The following is a 12,279-nucleotide window of genomic DNA, read 5'->3' on the forward strand; positions in this document are numbered from 1 at the left end:
GGCCGTGCACAGTGAAGGTGGTGACAGTGTAGAGGGCCGTGCATAGTGAAGGTGGTGACAGTGTAGAGGGCCGTGCACTAGTGAAGGTGGGGACAGTGTAGAGGGCCGTGCATAGTGAAGGTGGCTGCCCTCTTCACAGCAACCACCTTCACTATACGTCAATGCGAGACTGTAGTAGGTGTTGGTAACCCGGTGGACCTTGCAGGCTGCGCCACTGACTGCTGCCGCACTGGGAGAACCGCCTTAAGTGCTCACAAGGATTGGCTCACCCTCCAACGCTTGAATAGAACTTGAATATGTTTGTGGAGAAGTGTATTCAGGTGAAGAGGGAGCGTCCTCTCACCCGTCTCCTCTCCCGTGCTCTCACTCCTCTCCTCCCCCTTACTCTCTCCTCCACGTGGCCCCAGCCTGAAGTCCACATCAGAACTAGTTAGAAAAGGTTCAGAGGTATGCCACCAGGTTAGTCTTCGAGCTGAAAGGTACGAGCCACGAGAAAAGATCACTGGAATTGAACCTCACGACACTGGGAGACAAGAGTTTAGCAGATACATGATCCCTACCTATAAAATTGTCAGGATTTGACAGGGTAAAGTAAATTTTATTCAGGAAAGTACATATAGTTGATTTACAAACATAATGTTGGATTTATAGTTAGAGCTAGTACATACAATACCTAAAGCTACTAGTACGCATAGCGTTTATAGATAGATAAATTAGTTTAACACTGGTGGTACACGAACAAGGGGACACAGGTGGGAACTTAGTACCCAAATGAGCCACAGGGACGTTAGAAAGAACTTTTTCAGTGTCAGAGTAGTTAACAGATGGAATGCATTAGGCAGTGATGTGGTGGAGGCTGACGCCATACACAGTTTCAAATGTAGACATGATAGAGCCCAATAGGCTCGGGAATCTGTACACTAGTTGATTGACGGTTGAGAGGCGGGACCAAAGAGCCAGAGCTCAACCCCCGCAAGCACAACTAGGTGAGTACTTGCTGTCGCTCGCTTAGTAATACTGAGGTTCACACTACTTCTCTTGCTCCCAGTGCCGCTGGTGTCCTATTTCCTGTTTATATTCGTTTCTACTACATTGATCAAAGTGAATAAAATCGTATAAAAATGGGGGGTATTAATAAGGTGTTAAATATACCAACACACAATGCCCCATGAAACAATTATTACAGTGTATTATTAACATCTTTATTGACAATTAATTACAATTTTGCCTAATCTGAGGATTTTGATAGTCTTATTAAAGTGAGGATAATGCTGGTATTCACTGTCACGCAGGACAGAGGGTCATACACAAGACAATAGGTCTAAACTGTAGGCTGAAGCACATATCAATGTTTATAAATTGGGTGAATCTAGATGGAGCAAAGATCTAGGTAAATACTGGTTTAGAAACAAGGTGGTTGGCCTCTTGACCCAGATAACACAATGAACGTGGGATCGATAGCTTGTTTCAAGCCAACCCACACCACTTTTATCCCAACTTTTATTTAACTGGACCATCGTGCATAGACGCAATGGAAAATTAGATAGTAGAATTTGGTACTATTCACTTAAGGGTCCCAAAAAATAAAGCTAAAAAAATTGAATATTCCTAGGTCTAGTATAGCACACATTTGTACTATATTAGGCCTAGGACGTTTGAGTAAGTTTTGTTTGCAACATCTGTACATTAATTTTTCTAGTTTGTCCGAATTCAACAGTACAGATTTCTTCCCCAACTTGCCCCCTCCCCCCACACTCCTCCCTCCACTTTGTTCCCAATCTCTTTCTCACCTCTCTCCTTCTTATTCCCTTCTTCCATCTTTCTCCATTTCTCTCCCTCTTTCACCGGCTGGACAGGTAGGGCCCAAATGGTGATGTTCCATCTTACCCCCCACACACACAAATGATATCATGGAGTGGCTGTAGCAGTTGTGGCGAAACGCCTGCTGACGCAGCCTCTCGCAAGCCTAACATTTCCACCACCCACACTTCCCCGGCCAGAAGAATCTTTTGTCAAACTTCCCAGGCGGCAGAGTCAGGCTTGCCAGTCTTGGGCCGGCGTGACTGGCCCCCCCCCCCCCAGAGAGAGAGTGGTGTTTGGACACAAAGCTGGCGACAGGTTGAGTGTTAGGGTAGCCAACCCATCCTCCTGTTAAGATGATGCGTTTGGTAAATGTGTAAGATAGTGCGTCTGGTAAATATCTGCACCATAGTACAAACATTGACGGAACGGGGTGAGAATAGCTTGAGCTACCTCATCCCTTTGTGTGTATTTTACCTCAATAAACTTGTTTCAATTTCAACATTGACGTTGTAACGGTTCTATTGTTACGTAAAGTATGGTGACAAATAAACACAGACACTAAGATACTATATATATATTTGGTCGAATATACAGAAGTACACAGGTGATACGTTGGTGTGAGTTGAGCGCACTGAGCGTTGGCACAGTATCTCGCAAGTGTCTGCTCTAGACCACACTTGAAAGTAAACTAGCCAATGTTCGCTACACCGCTGCTTATATTGCTCGGGCAACACCTCACCGTGTTGCCCAGGCAACGCCTCACCTCATTCATCTCCAAAGGTTGACAGGAATATTAACACTATTTGGAGCGAGTATATTATTGGGATAATCTACTCGCTACAACGTAAAATGTAGTTACGTACTAGAATTTGGTACTATTCAATCTAAGTCCGAAAAAACTAAAAGCTAAAAAACAAACTTAAATATTCCTAGGCCTAGTATACCACATATATGTACAATGTTAGGCATCGGAGAGTGTGTGTTAGGCCTAGGAAGGTTAGGTTGTCTTTGATACATAAATATAAAACCTTTTCCGGGTTGTCAAAATTCTATAGTATCGATTTCTACTTTCTAATTGTGCATTTACATTATATATATGTACTATGGTCGTCATGGTTACTATAAGTAGTGACTAAAGAGGAAGATGGGCTGCGGTAGCGTGTATCAGTGAGCAATTGGACTGTTGTGAAAGGTAACTACTTACTAGGTAGGAATACCTTACCTTGAGGTGCTTCCGGAGCTTTAGTGTCCCCGCGGCCCGGTCCTCGGCCAGGCCTCCATCCCCAGGAAGTAGCCCGTGACAGCTGACTAACTCCCAGGTACCTATTTACTGCTAGGTAACAGGGGCATCAGGGTGAAACTGCCCATCGTTTTTTGCCGGCGCTCGGGATCGAACCCGGGACCACAGGATCACGCGTCCAGTGTTCTGTCCGCTCAGCCACGGGCTACAAATGGTCATTGTAATCACACGGCTTGCCCTTGACACAGACTGTAGCCCTAGTCGAGTGAAGGCACCTGGCTCAGCCTATTGATCATGGTTAATATTGTTGAGGTGAAGGAGGGCCCCCCCACACACAGGGCCCCCCCCCCACACACACAGGGGCCCCCCCCCCCCCACACATACATTGATCCTTGCAACACTCCCCTTTGCTTCTAATACCTTTTGATAATTCCTACACTAGATATTCTAAAACATGAGTTTATAATATGCAGCATGTAGTTATAAGACTTCATTTTCAATTTCAAATGTAGATAGAACCCAATAGACTCTGAAATCTTTAACAGTTGGGACCCAGGACCAAAGAGCCGAAGCTCGACCCCCGCAAGCACACGTAGGCGAGTACTACTTGCGGTGTATAAGAGTGTGCCGAGGGGAAACATTTCCAGGCGAGGAATGGTGGTGTGTTATTGACAGAGCCTGGTGACTGACTGCCTGGCGATCCTCCGCCTCCCTCCCCTCACCGAGGCTCTTGCGACCCCACCACGGCGCCGCTGTCGCCGCCTGCTGCCGGTAGTGTGTGCGTGGGCGTCGTGGGCTGTGGCGCACGCCCCCTCGCCGCCGCCTGCTGGCCAGTGTGCGTCCGTGTGTGCAAGTGTTAGGGCAGGCTGTGTGCCAGGCCTGCCTGCCACTGGTGACCTGCACCATATAACCTAACCTACACCTGGCCCATATCAGGCCCGGGTCATCGATTGTTGCTTCCGGCTGTGGTACACAACTGGCAGACCCACGCACCTGTCTTGGCCTCGCCAGTATCCTTACTGCCACGGAGACAGGCATATATCGAATGTGGTTAATAAGAAATTACACCTGGTAATTTGAAACAGTTTAGTTGTGGCCCTGGAAGAACTAAAGGTGGAACAACGCCGTGCATAGGCTTGTATAACGTAGCCACATGCAAGCTGTGTACACTATATTGATGTTGACCAGACCACACACTAGGTGAAGGGACGACGACGTTTCGGCCTGTCCTGGACCATTCTCAAGTCGATTGAGAATATAACTATATTAGCTCGTTTATCGGGGAGTAGGGACGCAGACACCCCTACTACCTGCAGCTGGTGGCGGCGGGAACAACGGGTATAACAATCACCATCTTGAGGTTATCTTGATGATTTCGGGGCTTAGCGTCCTCGCGGCCCGCTCCTCGACCAGGCCTCCTTTTTGTTACACACACCCCCCCAGGAAGCAGCCCGTAGCAGCTGTCTAATTCCAGGTACCTATTTACTGTTAGGTGAACAGAGGGCATCAGGGTGAAAGAAACTGCTCATTTGTTTCCGCGTCCGCCGGGGATCGAACCCGGAACCTCAGGACTAAGAATCCCTAGCGCTGTCCGCTCAACCGTTAGATGGTGTCCCATTTAACTGTGAACGTATCTTACCCATTTATAATAAGTGGTCGTATTGTTATGGAATTTCATTTTGAAATTTAAATGACTTAAGTTTTCAAAGTGGGGAAAATTGTTAGCTACTAATTCATGTAGTTAACCCAATCCTAGACTATACTCGCCTTAATTCCACCATGCCAAAATGCGCATTTGGATTTTTTTTCTAAATTTAATAAGTGTCATTTTCTAGTTTAAATGTATTCACCTAGTTGTGTATTTTTTTTTTCTTTGCCACCTTTTTCCCACGGCACTGTGTGTGTGTGTGTGTGTGTGTGTACCGTAACTAGGCCTATCTTAGGTTAGATTAGTTGTGGTGGCAAGTGTGTGGTTATTGTAGGTGGGTGAAGAATATACGAGTGTGTGCTTGGATCCCAGTTTTGCACACAAGTTGTTGTTTTTAGATTCAGCTACTCGGAACAAAAAGTTCCAAGCAGCACTTTCGCACCAAGTTTTCAACTGATATGCCTTTTCTCTTATTTTCCTGCCCCCTCATTCTCTGGCATACATTTACAGTAGTGACGGGGGGAGGGAAGGGGACACTGGGAATATTGCCAAGGAAAATCTAGCACAAGACGCCGCCAGAAGAGCAGGCGTCGGCCCTGTCAACGAGAGGCGCAGAGCCTTTGCCTGCTCTCTCTCTCTCTCTCTCTCTCTCTGGTGTGGGTGCCGGCAGCCGCTGAGCAACCTGGGACGAGAAGTTATCGGATGATGCGCGAGTGACACATTCATGCAGGTCCGGTCGCCAGACTGCGCCGGCCCTGACTGACATTACTCGGCTGTTGCCGCCACTTTTCCACAGCAGTTGGGTGCAGGTCCCAAGGCTGTGGTGAGCCCGTCGTACTTACTTGCCATAGGAGATGTGCGTGTGGGGCACAAGAGTTGTAGCAAATAGATCCATAACTTAATATTCCTATTTTAGGTGATGGTTTTCAGTCGTGACTATGGAGAAGCGAGGTCTAGTTTCTAATGCTCCATCTAACTAACCTTGCTGTAGCTGTTTCGTTGTAACTCCTGACATTCGAATTTGAACTTGGTTGTGGATGTAACACAATATATACTAATATATATTGTTACTATATACCTTATAGTAACACAATATATACTAATAGCGCCATCAGTGTAAAGGTACTAAGCCCGGCCCGCCAGGGAAAATGGTCGCAGTTAACCTGCCTGGGGTGTATGATTAGTCCTGCACACTGCACAGGATATGAACAGTTGGCTGTAGTTATTTTTTTACGAAGTCCACTTCCCTGTAACATAACGCAGGGCACTGCTAGTTGACATTTACTTGATATCAGAATCCCTCTGATAGAAATGGAGATTTAAAACCAAGACATTCTAGGCAGGTCCAGAAAACTTGAGATGGAAGTACCCCCCCCCATCCCCCATCCCCCCGTCAACCCCAAGTCATAAAAGATACTCTCAAAGTTTACTCCAATTAGACATACAACATTTTGGAATACCCTTCTAGTTGCATTTGGCAAATATACAACATAGATTTGAGTGGTGACCAGTAACTAATTATAAATAAGGACTTACCTACTACGGAATTCCTACAGTACACACATGGTTTTTACATTCAGCTACTGGGAACAAAAAGTTCCAAGTAGCACTGGCTATGGTGAGCCCGTCGTGGACTTACCTGGCACAGGAGTAGCGGGTGTGCAACTGTACACACAACATAAGCCAGTCCAGACAATCGGTTAATAATTGAATTTGAACAACCTCCCGCAGGCAACGCTGCAACAAAATGTCGTACAGTAACCGTCAAGTTTACAACTATTAACCACAACAACTTTACAAAAGACGTACTAAAAATGGTATAACCTATTACAAGACCAATTGATGAACTAAGATCCTTCCTGCACATCGCCCCCCATTCAGTGGGCAGCGATGGATAGGTTAGTCACTTAATTACCACCTACAGTTAGCAAACTAGGGATATTTGGCTAAAATTTCTGGTAGCAGATCATTTTGAATGAAATATTTACACATCGTTGGAACATTGATTATGGAATTGTCTCTGAATTCACGTATCTTTTCACACTCCATTTTGTTGACACAGTTTACATTTGGTCAGGTCTACATCGGCAGATAATGAAAATTCCCAGAGATACTTGTAACCGAGTCTAAGCCGAGCAGTAGTAACATCTAGAAGTATGCTGATATTATTGGATGAACCATAGATATGTGGCTCCTCTTGCATGATAGTATGATGATAGATGGAATTACTGGTGTCGATTTCACTTTGCCTCAGATCTAAAAGATCTTGAAGTTCTCGGTGTAGTGCTGCTCTCAGATTGCTCATTGACAATCCAAGGTTACTTACATGCTATAAATGTAATGTATCACTGCAGACCGGCCGGCTCAACCCTTCTCACGCTCCAATACCTGCACTTTGGGTACTTGCAAATAACCCTTATTTCCTTACTAAAGCCTAACACTGGTGCTAAGTGTCCACCCTATCTATTCCTTCGGTATCTTGTATATCATGATCATTTCACTGCATTTTCTGATCATTGTATACTTTTCTATCTGGTATTTTCTGTTCCCTTAGCGTAGTCTTGTAAGCCTAATTCTGATAGTTCTGGCATTAATTTTGTTACAAATCTCTGAACTTAATATATACATTTTTCTTATGGTTTACAAGGTACGAATTCGAGGCCGGTACTGCATGTTCCAATATTGGATCTGGATATTGGTATAGGAAGGACTATGTAGATTACCTCATTACGGGTGTCAAGTGATGTTCTAATGAGCTTGGCGTATGCTGCCGATGGTACCCTGATTGTCCGCCTTCGGTGTTAGTGTTCGAATTATTTCCACTACGAAATCTTTGTATTTTTCAAGTTCGTAAAACTGCCGCTCTCTCACTGTAGATGCCAGCTGGTCTAGTTTCTCCCTCTCCCATCTTGGTTACTTTACACTTGTTGAACGCTGAGGTTATGGCGTCGGTGTGGGGGTTGACGGTGGTGGTGGGGTTCATGGTGGTGGTGTAGGTGTTGGGGGTTGACGGTGGTGGTGGTGGGTGTTGGTGGTTGACGGTGGTGGTGGGTGTTGAGGGCGGGGGGTGGTGTAGGGGTCTCTGGTGTTAATATCGATGCACCACAGCAAGGTATTGTCATGCGCCTCTCGCTCTCTCGTCACCAGCTCCCTCTCTCAACATTGGCGACTTTTTATAGTCATTATCTCTAAACATTTGTGTTCCGGGTTTGTGATAATATCTAGGTTCTTTATTTGGCACTTCAGGCACTCTGGTTCCTCCCACCAGAGGCGGCTAGTTTGTTGTGCACCCCATACTCGTCCTGTGAGTGGTAGTGTCGTTTTATTTTACATTTCCATTAACAATTCCATTCTAACCTCCACACCATGTAACTGTTGTCAGCTAGTTAAACATATTTGTCAGTACAGTATATATAAATTTACAATAAATTATTGTATATTGAAATTAGGTCTTTTGGTAATACTAGGGTATATTACTTTTGGTAATGCACAGTATTTTATTACGAGAATATAAACATGGTGCTTAGTATGGGTCTTCACAGTACACTGCTTAATCTCGTACATTATTTATATACCGGAAGTGAAACTTGGATACAGTGCAAGGATTTCGATAACGTTACTATATTGAAGTAAGATGGTTTGCCATTTCGTGCAAGGTGTTCAGATTTCTTTCTTAAGGGGTGACTTGACCAGTTTAAGATGGGGTGATTGTGTCCCCGTGTACTTTGTCCACACACTTGACCAGTTTAAGATGGGGTGATTGTGTCCCCGTGTACTTTGTCCACACACTTCCCTTACTGGCGTGACCTGCCAGAGGTGCCTGCAGCCCTGTTGTCTTCCTGCTGTGACAGTCTCCTGTTCCACCTTGTTACTGGTGACTTATGGTGTCATCTTAGGGTCGTCTAATGACACTCCCCCCCCCCCCCCACTCTCTCTCCCCTCCCTCCCCCCTCTCCCCCCCTCTCCACACAAAGCATGGGGGGGGGGGGGGCGTGGCTGACTGGACAAGCTGGACGCGTGATTCTGTGGTCCCGGGTTCAATTTCCGGCGCCGGCGAGAAACAATGGGCAGAGTTTTTCACCCTGATGCACCTGTTACCTAGCAGTAAATAGGTACCTGGGAATTAGTCAGCTGTCACGGGCGGTTTCCTGGGGTGTGTGTGTGGTTGGGGGGGGGTAGTTGGTAATGGTTGAGATGCGGGCCGAAAGAGCACAGCTCAACCCCCGCAAGCACAAGTAGGTGAATACACTCCCTCGTCCCACCCCCACTCTTCCCTTTTTTTTTGGGGGGGGGGGTAAAGAGGATGGAGAAGCATAGGTGAAGGGAAGTATAGAAGTGGGAAATAGTGAGAGGTATGATAGCAGGCGGGCTGTCCGCCTTGCTGACACGATGTTATGATAGCAGGCGGGCTGTCCGCCTTGCTGACACGATGTTATGATAGCAGGCGGGCTGTCCGCCTTGCTGACACGATGTTATGATAGCAGGCGGGCTGTCCGCCTTGCTGACACGATGTTATGATAGCAGGCGGGCTGTCCGCCTTGCTGACACGATGCTATGATATCAGGCGGGCTGTCCGCCTTGCTGACACGATGCTATGATAGCAGGCGGGCTGTCCGCCTTGCTGACACGATGTTATGATAGCAGGCGGGCTGTCCGCTTTGCTTACACGATGTTATGATAGCAGGCGGGCTGTCCGCCTTGCTGGCACGGTTATGATAGCAGGCGGGATGTCCGCCTTGCTGACACGGTTATGATAGCAGGAGGACTGTCCGTCTGGCTGACACGATGTTATGATTGCAGGCGGGCTGTCCGCTTTGCTGACACGATGTGTGGGTGTTGGCAGCTAAGCTAAGCTGGCTCCCTCTTGTCGGGGAGCTGTGAGTGTGTGAGAGGTTCTTCACATGTGTTTCACCATATATGGATGTCTATAGATGAATACTGTGTAGCATTCATATATACACACTCCGATGCTTCCACACATGTTCTGTTTAAGGCTCTTTATTTTATTATTATTATTTATCGAGTTCATACATACACACATACATACATATACTTACCCATACACACACATACTCACCCATACACACACATATATATATATACATACACACATATATACATACACACATATACATACACATATATATATACATACACATACATACACACACACACACATACACACATACATACTGAATTTTTCAATTATGGGGTATTTGGTCAGTATTTCATCTGGGAATTATGTACTGTGGGGCGGGGTTATCATCTAGTGAATCGAGGCTCTTGGGCCACCAGCTGTGGGAGTGGGGCGTCTCATCTTGGGCCACTAGCTGTGGGAGTGGGGCGTCTCATCTTGGGCCACCAGCTGTGGGAGCGGGGTGTCTCATCTTGGAGTAAGTAATCTTGCTAACATTGGGTCCTCTAACATTGGGATAGTGTTCCACACCCTGATGGCTTGGTGCTGTAGTCTGATGTTTAGTGACTGTGTGTTCAGGAGTTCGTGGAGCTCCTGGATTGATTGATCATATGGTGGACGGTGTTTTGCTGCTCTCCTTAGCGCCTTATTTTGCACTGCTTGCAGTTTTTGCATGTTAGTTTTCTTTATGGTGTGTAGTGGTACTGGGGGATACTCTAGATGCGGCCGAACTAGAGCCTTATATAGGTGGATCTGGATGTTAGTACTGAGGCTTCGGAATCTCCTCAATTTTCAATTTTCCTAAGGCTGCTTTGGCTTTGTTTAGTCGGTCCCTTACATGAATTTGTATCCCTGTTCTATTTATCATAAGTCCCAGTATTCTGCCTACCTCCTCATATTGGATCGGATGGTTGTCAAGGATGATGGGGTCCAGGTTTCTTTTCGCAATGTGTATTATCTGAAACTTTTGTTTGTTGGTGCTAATTTTCCATTGCTTCTCAAAGTTGTTAGAGTTCAATTGCTGCCTTGGTCTTGTCGGCTAGTAGCGGCTTTGATGGTCCCGGTTGGCAATTTATTTGGGTGACATCGTCAGCGTATGTGATGTATTCTCCATGTTGGGGTAGGTCAGCTGTATACATGTTGAATAGAGTGGGGGAGAGGCAGCTTCCTTGTGGTACTCCACTTTTCAGTTCTATTGCGTCACCCAAGTAGCTGCCGATATTAAGCCTAGCAGTTTTGTTGTCTATAAAGCTGCAGAGAGTAGCAGTAAATCTCTCAGGAAGCCCTAGTTCAGATATCTTATATTTTAGGCCTGTGTTCCACGACATGGTTAAAACGAATTGCAACCGGGAGTGCTACTGCCCCCACACGGATCCTGCAGTCTGAGAGACAAACAAGGGTTTTACACAATACCCCCCCTGCACCCAGGCTCTGTCAACAAGCTGTTCTACCTCTTCGCCTTTACTTCATTACACAAAGAAATCACAAACCCGGGTGCATGGGGGAATTATGTAAAACCCTGGTTTGTCTCGGAGAGACGGCAGGATCCATGTGAGGGCAGTAGAACTCCCGGTTGCAATTCTTTTGACCATGTTGTGGCACAGTCGATTAAGGCTCGTCTGGGATCCTCTCGGACGTAGGTTCGAACCCACATCACGGCCCACGTGGATTTGTACTACCTGTACTTCAGCTTGTATCAAGGTTCCTCAAAGATCGGACTACTAACCTTACCCAGGATATACCTACCTACTATACTGCCCCACACCAACTGTCTTAACTTGTGGGGTATCTACTTAAATTTAAATTTTTTTAAATTTTGCCCGAAGGGGCGAGTTTATTGGACAGTGCCACTCATCTTGAGTGGACATACCACAATAGCAGCATGTACAACACTTCCCAATAGGAAGAAAACCCGCTGGGTTGTTCATATCTACTTATTGCTAGGCAAACAGAGGCTGAAGTGAACCTTGCCCAGCTATTTCTGTCCCACCCGGTAATATAACCCGGGATCCCCTTATTGAGAGTCAAGAAAGAAGCCAACTGTATTAGGAGACCCTTTTTGTTATGTATTTACTATGCAAATGTGTTCTAATTTGTGCAGTCAAAATTTAGTGTCTTTGCTAGATGCATTACTGTATCTTGAAACATTACATCTTATTGTTTTGTATTCAAAGCACACATTCAACATCTCACTGTGGTTCCTGGGACTCATTTCAGCAACTGTTATTAAAATCGCATAGGAACATAGTTTTCTCATAAGATAATGACATCCTTGATAAAATGGATAAAAATGAGAAATGGAAAAAATTGTACACCTGCCAATCTCTGCCACCAGTGTTATCTATATAAAGAAGAGTGTAATGGAACAGTAGTGGTAGAGACATAGCTGGCAGAAACAACACCGAAGAGCCAGTAGAGGGTGAAAGGTGGAGGAAGGTAGCAACTGATGATGGAGACAGTGGTGGGCTACCACAATGGCGCCTCAGAATATCAAGTCCACTTCTATGACGTCCAGGTAATGTTTCCACTCCCCCATACAGCAATCTCCTAGTGTTTTGGTTTGTTTCGTATGTTATCTCATACATGTTGGGTCTAATGCAATGACTAATGACTCTCATCTACATTTAAAATTTTAAATTGTGCATTCAGTCCCTGGTTTAGTACTAGTGATGG

At 45.7% G+C, this 12,279-nt stretch overlaps 1 protein-coding gene across 6 annotated transcripts in view; it reads left to right on the forward strand.

Moving 5' to 3' along the window:
* Positions 1-12,279, forward strand: part of LOC123768447 (uncharacterized) — a 487,820-nt gene that overhangs the window by 449,129 nt on the left and 26,412 nt on the right. The gene's annotated exons all lie outside the window — the stretch shown is intronic.

Source organism: Procambarus clarkii, chromosome 86 (assembly GCF_040958095.1).
Source record: "Procambarus clarkii isolate CNS0578487 chromosome 86, FALCON_Pclarkii_2.0, whole genome shotgun sequence".
Lineage (NCBI taxonomy): Eukaryota > Metazoa > Arthropoda > Malacostraca > Decapoda > Cambaridae > Procambarus > Procambarus clarkii.